Here is a 14,552-nt window from a genome sequence, read left to right as displayed (position 1 = left end):
AGAATTTGATTTATATAAAATCTTGAAAGATTTTTTTCAGAAACGTTTGAAAGATGAACTGTCCAGGAGACTATTGGTTCTGGAAATTTTGCTTAGTGAAAGGAATATGATCTTAGGAACTGGAAATACGTTTTATCATTCTTCATGACATTCTTCATGAAATGGAAAGGGGAGCGCAATAATTTGGCGAAGGAAAAGGAAATTGACGACAGTGCAAATAAATAGCTAATTAAGTTGAATTTCGGATTTTTTTTTTTTTCTCCTGTTAGATAACCTGGTTGAAGAAAAGGGACGAGTTGTCTTTTGTGTGAGTCGGTGTGGCATTGGTTGTTGGCTTCATGTTTTGGATTAGATTAGGAAAGTCAGTTGTGGGCCACAGGTGCCTCGAAAAGATTGAACTCTCAGACCTACTCATTCAGTGTGTAGGTGACCACGAAGTTTAAGGTCTTCCAGGCGATCCAAATATCAATATCTGGAATGAGGTTGAATTCCCACCGATGATCATTCCATAGATATTGGGAAAGGGAATAAAGTCTGACAAACAGTGCATCTGCTAACCTAACCTCCAGCTGACAATGAATCTGTAGATATTTGGAAAGACGAGTTATTATAGGTGATGCTTATGTAGATAGCTGCTTACGGTAGTTCTGTGTAGATAATGTTGACAATAAGCAGAAAGTTGCAGAGCTCGTGAAGATGCCGTCGGAAGCGAGTTTCTACTGACAGCGCAAATGTTTCGGTGTCTGGAAGATAATGGATGTGGTTATTCTGTTTTAAGTTGTATGTAGTCGGTAGCTACTTGGAGCCGAAGCTACCCGTCCACCTTATGTTTGGAGGTACCGGGAAGAGGTGAAACTATTCCAAATTGTCACCGTAAGTACCTGGATGAAGTTCCGTCTTTAGAAGTTTCGATCGATTGCAAATACCAGGGAGAGGTGAGGCGGTTATAGTTTTGTGTTGCTGTTGTTGGTGTGGGTGTCGGCTGATTAGTCCATCTTTATTATCCGTAGGTACCTGAAAGATGTGTCTCGTTGTATGGACCTATAGGGGTGCCATCATGTATGTGTGTCTGGATGGCTATGAGGAGGCGAAATCCTCCTCACGGGTTGCCTGTCTGTAGACGTCTGGAAGAGGTGAGGGTAAGGTCCTACCGGCGGTGTGGGCCGGGTTAAGTGCTTAGCTAGCGGCAAACGGGGACCGCCTGTTAAGACCGAATCGTCAGTATCTGTTCAGCGTTCGTCAGGAGCACACGGCTCTGACAGCGTTCCGTCAGCTGTAGCTTTCGGTGTGTGTGTGTGTGTTACGGTGTGCTTATATATTCGTTTCTGGAATTAAACTGCCTTGCGCGAATGTTTGTCTTATTTTGGATGAGGCGAGAAGTTTTCCATAGTCAAAGAAAGAACTCATTTCTGATGAAACTCGCTTTTGGTTATCTATATGGAAAAGAATGGATTCATTTTTGCCTGACTAAAATGATTCAGTAATCTGCTAGAAAGAGAAATCTGGAAATGTTGATTAGCACCAAGACTTTTTCTACTTCAACTAGAAAAGTTGAAGATTCTGCTTTGGGAAAGAAGATACCTGTATGGGGAAAACTGGATTTTGATGATACCTGGAATTGTGTTTTGGGGTCGCGGTGATGGACGAGGTGAAACGTGAAGTGAACTGAAAAACTGAACCGGCAATATATACTTGCGCTGGTTTAAAGCAATGAAGGAAAAATGTGATGTTTTCGAAATTAAAGAAGAGAGATTGAAAAGTTCGGGTACTTGATACAGCATGTGGAAAATGCCCTCTCTTTTTTTTTTTCGTTCATTCATTGAGCTGTTATGGTTGTCATCAGATATGCTGATGAAAAACCATTTTTTGTCTTAAAAAACCAGATAGCATTATTTGCCACTGGAATTTTGTAATATTTTTTTTCCAGAAAAATGTAACACATTCCTGAACAATACGCAAGGCGCTAGAATTTTTGTTCATATTTTATTTGAAGCGTTTCATGTTAATTAACTGAAGCCATATTATAATTTTTGAACTGTTTACAGCATTAGAATGCATGTGATGCGAGTGACATCTCCAAGAAAGGAAGCTGTTCATGCATATGCTGTGATTTAGTTTTAAACCAAAGCCATCCATGATATTGCATACTTCAATATTAATTTGGAAATACTTCCTCATACTTACGTATATATGCATGTATGTGCATATGTGGATGGGGGCTAAACATTTATTTTGTCATTTTCTGCTCTAACTTCCAGAAAATAAGGTCCGTAGCTGTTGCCGATCAGAAATGACATTGTGGGAAAAGCTGTACGTGCTCTGACTTAATATATTTGAAACTTTGGCCGAGGCAAGTGCAGTAGCAGTTTCCTGGGCGGTGACTTTTGTATTTGCCATGGGGTTGGTGGGACCCGATCAGTCAATCTGCTATCATTTCGTTGTGCACGTTTTAATATAATTCAGAAAATATATTGAGGTGGTTTGTTTACTGTATTTAATTTATTAATGTCGTTTTGGGATGATTCTTGTTAAATATTTGAATATTTCCAGTTATGATGATGATAATGATGGGGAAGCAGTCGATAGTTGTGAAGTAGTAAAAGTCATATTTAGCAATCACCGTGGATTTGTTTTAATGATACACAGATTCCAAAACAGAGTGGAAGTATATTACTCCATGATATTGTGTTTTATTTTATACATAACCGGAATATCAGGCACATTATATTATGATGTTAATCCACGAAGACCTCTCTATTATTGCCTAATTGGTTTCTTCACGTTGATTTCATTTCGAAATGCTGACCTTCGCGAGCGTTGAATGCGAACTGGCAGTAAATTAAGAAAAGATTGTCTTTCCCGATGGGGTGATAGTGGGTGGATGTCACCCACAACGACAGGAGGCCCTTTTGGTCAGTCCTAGAGCCTCACTAACACAAGAGGCACGGGTTCGAGTCCCAGTGGGAAATGTCATTGTCTTCATTTATTTCAAGTTTGGATTCAGTGCTAACAAAAATAAGTGATTCCCAGAAAGTGAGAGGAACTCGTGAAGTGAGCAGGTTTTGTGGCTTAACATTAAAATTACAAGTATCACGTGAAAGTAAAACAATATGCTGTATAATAATGGAGTGACATTCGTGTTGCTTGAATTTTCACATTTTCGGTTATTTTAAGTCTAATACTGACGTGTAAGAATCGAAGTCGTTAGCTATTATTATTATTATTATTATTATTATTATTATTATTATTATTATTATGAATAGAATAAAGATAGTGGTGCATGGCGCCTTTACAGATGTGTTACCAATATGGTTTCAGTAGATCTATACTGAGGTACAAATATTCTGTGATACTCAATGAAATCGAAGGTGAAAAATTAAAAGGAATAGCCTTAAGAAATCCTAATAAGGTTTCTGGAGTGCGGTTTTTCTTCTCATGTTTAAGGAAATTGTAACTGAAGGAAGTGATAGGAAAGGGATAGGAAAAGGTATATAATATTAGAGGTATATATATATATATATATATATATATATATATATATATATATACGTAGTATAGTATATATAATATATATATATATATACACACACAGTGGCTTTCTCCTCTCATCTGCATCAAAACGACCCAAGTGCGTTTGTCGTGTACAAAATTATTAGTCTCCTATGCGCATTTACAGTGGCACTAATCCTCACTCAACCAGAAATTCAGAAACCTTTTTTTCTCTACGTCAAGATTCTCGTCATGGGCCCCGACATGTCGTTAATCACACTTTTTTTTTTTCCATAAAATTCTAGACTGTTAAATTCTGTGATCTTCGTAAGACAAAAAGATTTTGGATGGTTTTTTACTTTTAACATCTTTTTACTTTTCTCTCTCTCTCGTCTCTCTCTCTCTCTCTCTCTCTCTCTCTCTCTCTCTCTCTCTCTCATATGTGTATGTATGTATTGTTGTATATATATATATATATATATATATATATATATATATATATATATATATATATATATATATAATATGGCTGATTGAGGATTAGCGCTACTGTAAATGCGCATAGGAGAGACTAAATGATTTTGTAGGGGTTGAACGCACCTTGGTCGCTGATGCAGATAAGAAAAGGAAGCAACTGTAAATATATATAGTATATAACCAGAGATAGGGTTGCAGACAGTAAAAAATGTATGCCGGCAACGAACATACTTGATATGAGAGAGTGAGTGTCATGTCTTGAATGAATTGTCATTTTGTATGTCGGAGTAAGAAAGAGACGGAAAGAATTAACACACATTTGATTAAGTGAACCGACAGCCAAAGCTTATAGACAGGCTTGCAACCAAACCGTATGTCTTGGAGTAATGTCGAAATATGCTAGAGTAGAGAGAGAGTAGAGAGAGAGAGAGAGAGAGAGAGAGAGAGGAGCGGAGAGAGAGGAGAGGAAGCAGGAAGTTCGTGAAATTTTTTAACTGGCGGTTGACCCCCGGGGTCCGGGGCTTCGGTTGGCATCCATGGCGGCGGGTGGTGGGGGGGAAGGGTGGGGGGGGGGGGGGTGGGGCGGGTTTCAGCAATGGGGCCGCTAGAGCCATTCCAATGTTCTATTTGCTTCATTTTTATTCTTCTCTTTTCCTCATGGGTTTCTTTATTTTTGAATTGGAATTTTTCATGTTTTCGCTTTTCTTTCACTTTCATTTCCTCCTGTGTTTAAAATATTTGTTATCTCATCAAAGTCTTATATTTTTTTTTTTGTTTTTGGGTTTCAAAGTTTTTCTAGTTTGTCTACTTCATTTTTTCTTTACATATACTAGAGTCCAACTGTTTACATTCCAACCTTAATGTTTTCTGGAAAAAAAGAAAATCAGACATGCCGAGTTATATTCCAAGTAATCCAAATCTACGGGATTTCATGGGATCACTATGGTTTTATTTATTTTCATAATTTTAATATATCGCTGATAACTGAAACTTCCATGGGATGACTGTCGTTTAATAAAATTGAATATTTAATGTAAATTATTGAAAGCCCAAAGCCACAAGTCCTTGCGTGGAACTGAGCTTGGGTACTTGGAGCGAACTATAAGGATTTCGGTACGAGTGGCTCTGGGTCGCGGAAGTAGACAGATTTGAGCGAAGTCGATGGGGCTGGGAACCGAATGCTTTCCCATAGTAGCTCAGACTCGATGAAAACTGAAGAAAATGGAAGGGATGAAGAGTAAATCTTTAATTAACTTATCTCTCGAATGGAAAGGGAAGTAGTAAGGATTGTCAACGCCCGGTTGTTGGAGACTAAAAGAGATCAAAGAAACTTACAGAACCATAAGAAACCGAGGATAAGTGATTTACACCGAATCCTCCTCTCAGACAGCGAAGTAACACATTCCAGGTACTCAACTACTACCGAGTTTTATGTCTGCAGAAACGGCCATCCCCATTTTTGATTGGGTTAGGTATTTGCATCCCATCACCACCAAGTTGTGGAATTCTCTCATTTCTCTGTCCCTCATTCTGTCTTTTTCCTTCTGTCGTTCGTGGGATATTTATAACCTCCTTCCATGTTTTTCTGTAAATGTCTGGTAATTACACATACACACACACACACACACACCGACGTGTTCGTACGCATATGTAAGGCATAAGGTTCATTGGATGTAGCGTTACCCGCATTTCGATATTTGCATCACAGACTGCATAATGAATGTCTAGAAACAGATTAAGTTGAAATGTTGTAGGTCATCGGGGCGTTTACTTTGGTAAAATAGAACTGGATATGGATGCTTCTTCAGTTCTTTGCACTTTTGTCAGTTCTGTTATGGTATGGTAATCTGCCATATAGTCTCACACATACACACACACACACATATGATATATATAATTGTATATCCAGAATTTGGAAAAGGAGCAAGCAGCGATACGAGTATAAACAACTGATAGTTGTGTAAGTACAAAGAGCATCATATAAGCATTTGGCATCAAAAGCTATATGTTAAAAGCAGCGATCGGACCTTGATTCGAAGCTTAGGTCGAATGCGTTGCATCTAGTTGTTGAAGTAAAATCTGCCCTTCAGGAAGAGTAGTGAAATGCCATTAGCATAACAGAACGCCCCTTCCCTTTCCCCCTAGTTCTTCCCCCTAGTCGTGATCAGTGAAAGCAGGCTGTTGTTGTTCCCTTCTCTTGCCACACACACACCCCCCCCCCCCCCCTCCCCGCATTACAGAAATGGAATAGCTTGCTCTGTTCTCTTTAGGTTTTCCATTCCCCATTTGTAATGAATTATGCATATGGTATTTGGTGGTGGTTCATATAAACTGTCTATGTGAACTCAGAACCTTTTATATACTGACAGAAGTTCCTAAAGATTATTGAGACTTCAGGATATTGTTTTTTTTCATTAATATATTTTGAGTTAATTACCCTTTCATCGTGACTGCCTCTCTCTCTCTCTCTCTCTCTCTCTCTCTCTCTCTCTCTCTGCTTTGGCTATGAAAGGCCCTCAGTTTGCCTGTTCCATTTGTGTCCTTAGTGCCTGGTTAAATGTTCCTTTGCTGTTTAGGAAGATTTGATCTTTTTTATTCACGGCAACAAATTTCTCAGTCAGTACCGATGTGTTCATTGGGAATGAATGGTTATGCTAATTGATATGTGCCATGGCCAGAATAGGCCGTTCATCGGCTGAGCAAACGTCAGCAAAGTATGCCGAATGTTAGAAGAAAAAATAGTATCTTAATGAATGATAATAACGATAGTCTGGCAATTATAATAGCAGATGAAGATAATGGAAAAGATATGGACAGTGAATAAATGTAAACATTCAGTGATGAGGCAAACCTTCGTGTTTTTGAATTCTGTCCTGCAGATCACTACAGGCTTCGAAAGCCCCACCATGTGTCCGCGTTTTCCTGAAAAAATAATTTTTCTATATAACTCTCATTGAGGTGTTCGCTTTAGTTTGTGCTCAAGTGAGAGAACAAATTTCATTTACAATTAAACAATATAAAAAAAAATGGCCTTTTGTTTACAAAAGCGATTTTATGAAGGTCAAAATAAAATGGATTTACATTTGCACTTACTGGATCCGTTAATAAAGTCAGGTACATTACAACAATCGAATTTCATAAGGGATGTATAAAATGGTAAACGAATGAATAACCGAGAAGAATAATTCAAAGTATGTTCGAATAACACTTCAAAGTATTTATTCACCGCTCCTTGGTAGTCGGCCTCCTCCTCCTCCTCCTCCTCCTCCTCCTCCTCCTCCGCATTATAATTTTTCTTTTTCTTATTATTATTACTAGCAGTAGTAGTAGCAGTAAAGCATGTACGTACATTTGTTATGCAACGAGCTCATAAGTCACAGATTGAAGTGGTTTGATTGATTTATTTCTATATTCACTATTTCATCTTGTTAATTAAATGTGTCATCTATTTATAATGAATGTGTTAATACGCAACAACAACTTTTGTGTAAGTTTTAAAGGGGATGCGGCGCGACGGGTTGAGAGCAGGATGGAAAGTTCTTGGTCTTCCTTCATAAGAGTTCCATTTTTTCCATGTAGTGAATATACGTAGATGAATTGACTCGTTTTCTTGGTAATGACGTCAGTTTTCACTGTGAATAATTTATGACTCTACGTTGAACCGGGTATAGATTATACATTTATTGAGCCATTTCTTAATGGAAACGATTGTTGTAAGCCTGGCTCAATTCTTAAAACGTATCAGTCGCACCGTCAGGATGGAATGCTTCGCTCTAGAAGGAAGGGGGGAGGGAGGGAGGGAGGGAGGGTGTCCCCTCAGTTCATTTTGGCCCTGTTGTTGAAAATGTCAGGTGTAGGAAGGGCTTTGATCGTTCGGCTTTAGCTGCATACTAAGGCGATGGATTCATAGGAAATGGGTCGTTTATTGCCTACGGATAATATAATGCTCGCTTGTCATTTTGTGTGTGCAGAAGTACTAGCACTGATTCGTGCGTTTGTAGATTATTAATCTCTCTCTCTCTCTCTCTCTCTCTCTCTCTCTCTCTCTCTCCATATATATATATATATTATATATATATATATATATATATATATATATATATATTAAAAAGATTGTATAACTATAGTCAGGAATATCGTTATAAGGTGAAATTTCTCGTTTTCTCGACATTTGTTATTTTTGCCGTTTGCATAGGTTAAACAGGAAGCCATTATGACCGCGATTTTCAGGCAGGTTCAGAGAGAGAGAGAGAGAGAGAGAGAGAGAGAGAGAGAGAGAGAGAGAGAGAGAGGAATGCAGCGGGCTTCACTGAAATAATGGCACTGGTCCCTGGTCCTGTGCTTTATCTTTCATAAATCTCCTCTCATCTTAAGTCTGCTATGATCATAGCTGAATCTATCACACCCTATTCTTCACGGGATGGTGCGAAGAACTCCTGTTCATCATGATCGGATCTACACAGAACTTCTGTTAAGTTTCCTGGCGGAATCTCTTCTCAGTCCATCCCACTATTCGTTTTGAGCGCTGGCGTGGTTGGTATGGATGTGAGATTAAAATGGCGTTATTTACGAACCGTGTGGAAATTTCTATCTTCACATCAGCTAGTCCTAACCCTCTCTTCCTACAAACGCACTGAGCACCTTATGCTGCTCTGTATTTTTTATAATTAGTATTTATTATACACAAACACAGAAAAATTATATGGATAGATATTATGATAATAGTTAGTATGGTTAATAGGAGGTTGGCGACTTCATATAACCATTGAGATTATTAATGGTGATGATTTAAGAACACTGCATTTAAAGTTCATTCGTATTATTATTGCTTTTGTTTCTGTTGCCAAAGGGTTATTATATGTATGATGTCACAGCATTTTGAAAGTTGAAATGTCATTTACTGATCAAGAATCACTGCTATCTCTCTCTCTCTCTCTCTCTCTCTCTCTCTCTCTCTCTCTCTCTCTCTCTCTCTCAGAATGTTTTCGTCGAGGGAAACGCTATGTTAAAAGATTGAAAGGATCAGTTTTTGTGCTTTTTATAACAGTGAAAACAACTGCACGTTGTGTGTCAGTGCGCGAGCGGATATTTTACTTTTTTATTTTATTAATTTATGTTATTGCATGCTCTTATTTTTAATTAATTTATCTTTTTGCATGCATGCATGTATGGGTTCCTTTTCAGGGGAAAATGAGTGTTTGTTCCTTCCTCTTGTGTGAGTGTGTTAGATATTTGTGACAGGACTTCATATTTTGGTGCGTTTTTGTTCCTTCTGAAATGGATGTGTTTGTTTGGCTTGTGTGTTTGCGTCTCTCATTTTAAAGGAAAAGTATGAGTTTTTGTTTTTGTGAATTTCTGACGTTAGGATTTTTTATTTCTTTGACCGCCGTTGTATGTTCCATTTTTGGTTTTCCATGGGGCTGTTTGTTGTTTGTTTGTTTGTTTGTATGGTGCTTTTACGTTGCATGGAACCAGTGGTTATTCAGCAACGGGACCAACGGCTTTACGTGACTTCCGAACCACGTCGAGATGTGAACTTCTATCACCAGAAATACACATCTCTCTCACCTCAATGGAATGGCCGAGAATCGAACCAACGACCACCGAGGTGGAACGCAAACACCATATCAACCACGCCACGGAGGCGCTTATGGGGCTATTTGCGCGATTTATAATGAGGGAACTAAATGTTTTCTTTTTGCCTACCTTAACGTTTCTTGGTAAAAGGCTCAGTATTCTATGCATACTGCGTGTGTATGATTGGGCGTAAGAGTGATGTGTGTCTGTAACGGAAACCTCATATATTTTCAGGTGACTATTTGTGCTTGTGCTTGTTTTGATACGAAAGTTCTTCTTATTTACGCGTGTGTAATGAACAAAACAGAAAAGGTCATGATATAATATAGTAATAATTTCGGAAATGCTCTCATTCCAAGTGAGTCAGTGGAGGAGGTTCTACTGATGATGATATACGAAGCATCTTACAGAGATCTCATTAAAAGGTTGTTATGAAATCATTCAGAGAGAGAGAGAGAGAGAGAGAGAGAGAGAGAGAGAGAGCGAGTTGCTTGTCAGGGAGATGCCACATTTAAATGTGTTCCGATGCTTTTCTGTACAGCACTTTTGTAGTAGACAGGGCAACGGCCAGAAGGCTGCTTATTTGATTAGTGTCTGCATCGATAAATTGATCCTCTTACAGCCTAGACCTGAAGCGTCTTAATGTATGTTTATTATAACTGTCTACGTAATAACAACTAAATTCCTTTATTTAGTTCAAATCTGAAGGCCTATGGGAAACATTTGGCGAAGTAAAGAGGCAGGTTCAGCCTTAAAACATTAAAGAACAAAATGGAATGTCGGATATAAGTGCACGCACAAAATACATTACATAGGGGTACAAATCTTTATTACTCATGCAGTTGATGAATAAATGTATTCATGTTTACATATATTAAATATTAGAATCTCGGGCTATGGATATATATATATATATATATATATATATATATATATAATATATATATATATGTATGTATATATATATATATATATATATATATATATATATATATATATATATATATATGTATGTATATAATTTCAAATTTCCGCCGTACAACCACGCATTCATAAAAAGTAGAACGATAAGCCTGAGATTCTAATATTAATATATATTAACATGAACACATTTATTCTTCAACTGTATGAGTAATAAAGAATTATAACCCTATGCAATGTATTTAGTGCGTGACACATACACATATGCATGCATGCATGCATACTACGTGCATATTTGCGTGTATAATTTGAATTCTCTCCAAGATTTCATGATCTTGCATTCTAACTTTCCTGAAGTGGATATTCATACATTAGCTTATGCTTGTGCTCATACTTAATCCATGCATATGAACAGTGACATCATTCAAGTTTCCAGTGCACATATTTCATCTCATGATGGCGTCCATAAAGGAATTTGCAAACACTCTCCTCCCCTCGCTTAGCTGAGTTGGAAGATAGACGGACTCTGGACATTATCATTGACCACGTGAATTAATCAGACCCCCGGAACCTCTTCCTCTTCACATGATGGGAATATAAATCAGAAATGGCAAAGGTCCCACCGCACCACCATGTGGTACTCCGGAAACATTAATACGAACGCTCTAATGTGGTCTCGTCAGCTATGATTTACATGTTATGTCGTTTGGAAGGATTACTGACAGTTTATTTGTTTATATATTTTTTTTATTTTGCTGCACCAGAGTATGTTAGTGCATCTTTTACTGTGAAAGTCGCTTCCATAACTATCTAGAAAATAATGATAATGTTAAGACGTGTGCCTTTAATTATTCATGGAACCTATTTTGGTGTAAGCGATGAAGTAATTCTGTAAAAAAAAAACATGTTAAAATGTTTTTGAAAGTAGCTTTTAAGGAAATTCCTCATTATAAATTGTCATGTGTTATCAGAACCGGAAGTCCACTTCAAGCACTGTATTGCAATGAAAGAAAATATTAAATCCAAAGCAAGAGCTCCAAGTTCAAAAGACCATCACATGAGATGAGGTTCAGCCTCTCTTGTAGTGAATGAAGGTCAGCAGAGAATACCTGTACCTGTTGAACTAAATAGAAGGACGTTCACTGTAGTTCTTTTTGTGTATGTTGTTTGCAATGCTTTGTAGATGCGCCCCACGAATTCGTGTTGCTCGCTTTGCACGGCCTCTGTAGGATCCAGATTCATTCGAGTTGCCAGGCCGTCACTGTGATTAATAACAGAGGTCATTCGTTCAGTTTATTGTAAGACTTTGGTCAGCCTTGCTCACTCAATGGCCCCTGGCACTGGGCGCTTCCATATATCTGTTTTACTATCTCACTGTAGTCACCCTGTAAAAGGTTTCTCGGTTTTGTGGAGCTAATCCGAAGTTCCATACCGGCCTTGTCTTCACTTTAAACCCCAATCATCACTTGCCTCTGTGTACGTAAGGGCTCGTTCTGGCACAAGGTCTGTTTAACTTATACGAAACTCACCATCATGCATATTTTTCAAGACGTGGAGGCTATTACGGGGGTCTTTCCATCGTCCTACCCACTGATCCTCCGTTTGTTAAACTTTCCACTTAGCCCCCGGTGTCTAATTCTATTATAAGTTCGTAACCCATGCGAATTTCTGAGATTCTAAGCGATATTTTGTTGCATGCTCTAAGATTGTGGTTGCAACGGCTTCTCCAGGACTTCTGTATATCCGACGCAGGTTGTGTTATTTTTAACATTTTATTCAAGAGTAGTAATTTCCCCTTCACCGTATGTGATATTGCTTCAGAACGTGTTTACAGCTAGTCCACATGAGGTTTTTGGATGTAAGACTACATTACATTTGTGTGAAGGTCAGTTTACAAGTAAAAAGAAATAGTCATGAAAAATATAGCATTTGTATAATGTGAAAAGATTATCGACTCTACTTCACACTGGTGCTCGCGCTGTTGTGTGTGTGTATGTGTGTGTATATATATATATATATATATATATATATATATATATAATATATATATATATATATATATATATATGATATATAATATTGAGTTTATCGAGTTGAGTGCTTTTGTGAGTCTTGAAATTCTCATTTATGTACATGTGTTTGTGAATAAATGTTTTATTCTAATGCAGTCTAATCGTTCTGTGTTTTTAGGGCATTTGTAATATTTGACGGAGAAAATGAGAAGAATGAACACAAAAAGAAGCTGAACTTTTATAAGCCTACGAACTTATAGAAGGTCTTTTGAAATGCTGAAGAGATAATGAATACACTGGAAGGGCGTATTCAGCCTTAAAATCCGTGTCCCGAAATGGGGTGATGAGAAACGCCCTTCTTAGGGGGCCCAAGTTACCATTATTTACTACTACTTTATGTCAACGCCACTAGCTGGATTTTGATGTTCTAATGTTGTCGTTATCGGAACATCACACGGATATATCTGTCGCCTTCCGGTCTATTTTGATCCATTGGCGATTGTGCCAATCCGTATGATGATTTATTGCAAGTTTCAGTAATGCTGTTTTTGAAGGGCGGGGCGCTAACCTAGAGCTCACCCTTCCCTTTTGTCTGGGCCTAAAATTTCTTGCTGAAGTTGACCTCCGATAATATCTTTTTGGCCACGGTGCATTGTAATTATCTAAGCCACAGCGTAGTGTTATTATTATATTATTATTAGGTTATTATTCTAAAAAGCAACAAGCGTGTGTTATTATTATTTATTATTATTTATTTTATTATTATTATTATTATTATTATTATTATTGATTATTTATATTGTCTTGCAAAGCAGACCCTCTCTCAAGCGTGTACAGCAGATTTGCGCTTGTAGAGATTCTTCTCTATTTTTCGAATAGCCGCTTTTTCAGTACTACTTAAACAGGCTGGTAGGCGCTCTACTTGCCTGTTTAAGTGGTACTGAAAAACCGCCATTCGAAAAATAAAGAAAAATGTCTATAAGGTAACGCTGCTGTAGTAGCCATTACTTTTGATAAAGTAATTATTATTATTGATTATATTATTATTGATGATATTATTATTATTATTATTATTATTATTATTATTATTTATTATTATTATTATTATTATTATTATTATTATTATTATTATTATTATTATTATTATTATTATTATTATTATTATTATTATTATTATTATTATTATTGCGCTGAATTGCAAGCATGGAACTCGCGAGAAATGTCGTAGACTTGCTTAAGAAACTTAAAAGTCCGAAATGTGAGAAAATGAAAAAAGCACATCGATAAATCAACAGAGATGAATGAAAAACCTACAGTAAAAGAAGATATAAAACAATGATGCGAATTCGCTTAAATGGTATGACAGCCTCGCTTCCGGCTGACTACCAGCATCAATAACATCTCTTATATGGCAACAGAATGGGAGAGATTTCCCCAATATCTCCCTCTTAACAAATGCTGCGGTATCTCTTGATATGCCAACTTGTACCCACCTGACGTGATCCCAGGCGTGCCCAGAATCCAAAGAGGCGGAAGTGGCACCGCAGTATCAATACTCTGAGAGACACACACACACACACACACACACACACACACACACACACCGCGGGACATTTACGTAGTATGGGCGTCGGGTATACCAGTTGCTCTTGAAGGATTATACATAGGGTGAACCTGGAATTCCCTTAGGCCTAAGTGAAAGGGCCATTGATATATCCAATGATTCTAAATCGATTCTTCCTTCTCGAAGGCTAATGAGGGAAGGGCGTGTGTAGGTAGTAGTAGTAGCCTGTGACGTCGTTATTGGAAGTTTTGGTAGCCAGTGTTGTTGTTTGTTGTGGTTTTAGTGTCATTTTGATCGTGTTATTATATGAGCACAATCTTACAAATTTTAGCATTGTACCAAGATAACGATCGTATCAGTTTCGAAGATAGTAGTAGTTGTAGTAGTAGTAGTGGTCGTGGTGGTGGTAACGGAACTATATGTAGCAAGGACGGGAAGGCAAATTCATTTTTCACAATTTGAAATTCACATCGGCTTAACTAAACTCCTGCCCCAATTTCGAAGTTCGACTT

The 14,552-nt window shown here is 37.6% G+C and overlaps 1 protein-coding gene across 7 annotated transcripts in view; it reads left to right on the top strand.

Annotated features, from left to right (window-relative positions):
* The window catches only part of LOC135195049 (serine/threonine-protein kinase N-like), a 665,525-nt gene that overhangs the window by 147,731 nt on the left and 503,242 nt on the right, over positions 1-14,552 (top strand). The window contains exon 1 of one of the 7 annotated variants that reach the window (XM_064221393.1): positions 1,233-1,285. The exons of the other annotated variants lie outside the window; for them this stretch is intronic. The gene's annotated coding sequence lies outside the window, so the exon portion shown is untranslated. Of the gene's footprint in view, positions 1-1,232; positions 1,286-14,552 lie in introns of those variants that run through there. 7 annotated transcript variants of the gene reach the window in all.

The sequence above is a fragment of the Macrobrachium nipponense genome, chromosome 15 (assembly GCF_015104395.2).
Source record: "Macrobrachium nipponense isolate FS-2020 chromosome 15, ASM1510439v2, whole genome shotgun sequence".
NCBI lineage: Eukaryota > Metazoa > Arthropoda > Malacostraca > Decapoda > Palaemonidae > Macrobrachium > Macrobrachium nipponense.
The sequence above is the reverse complement of the archived record's forward strand: the minus strand, read 5'-3'. Positions and strand labels throughout refer to the sequence as shown.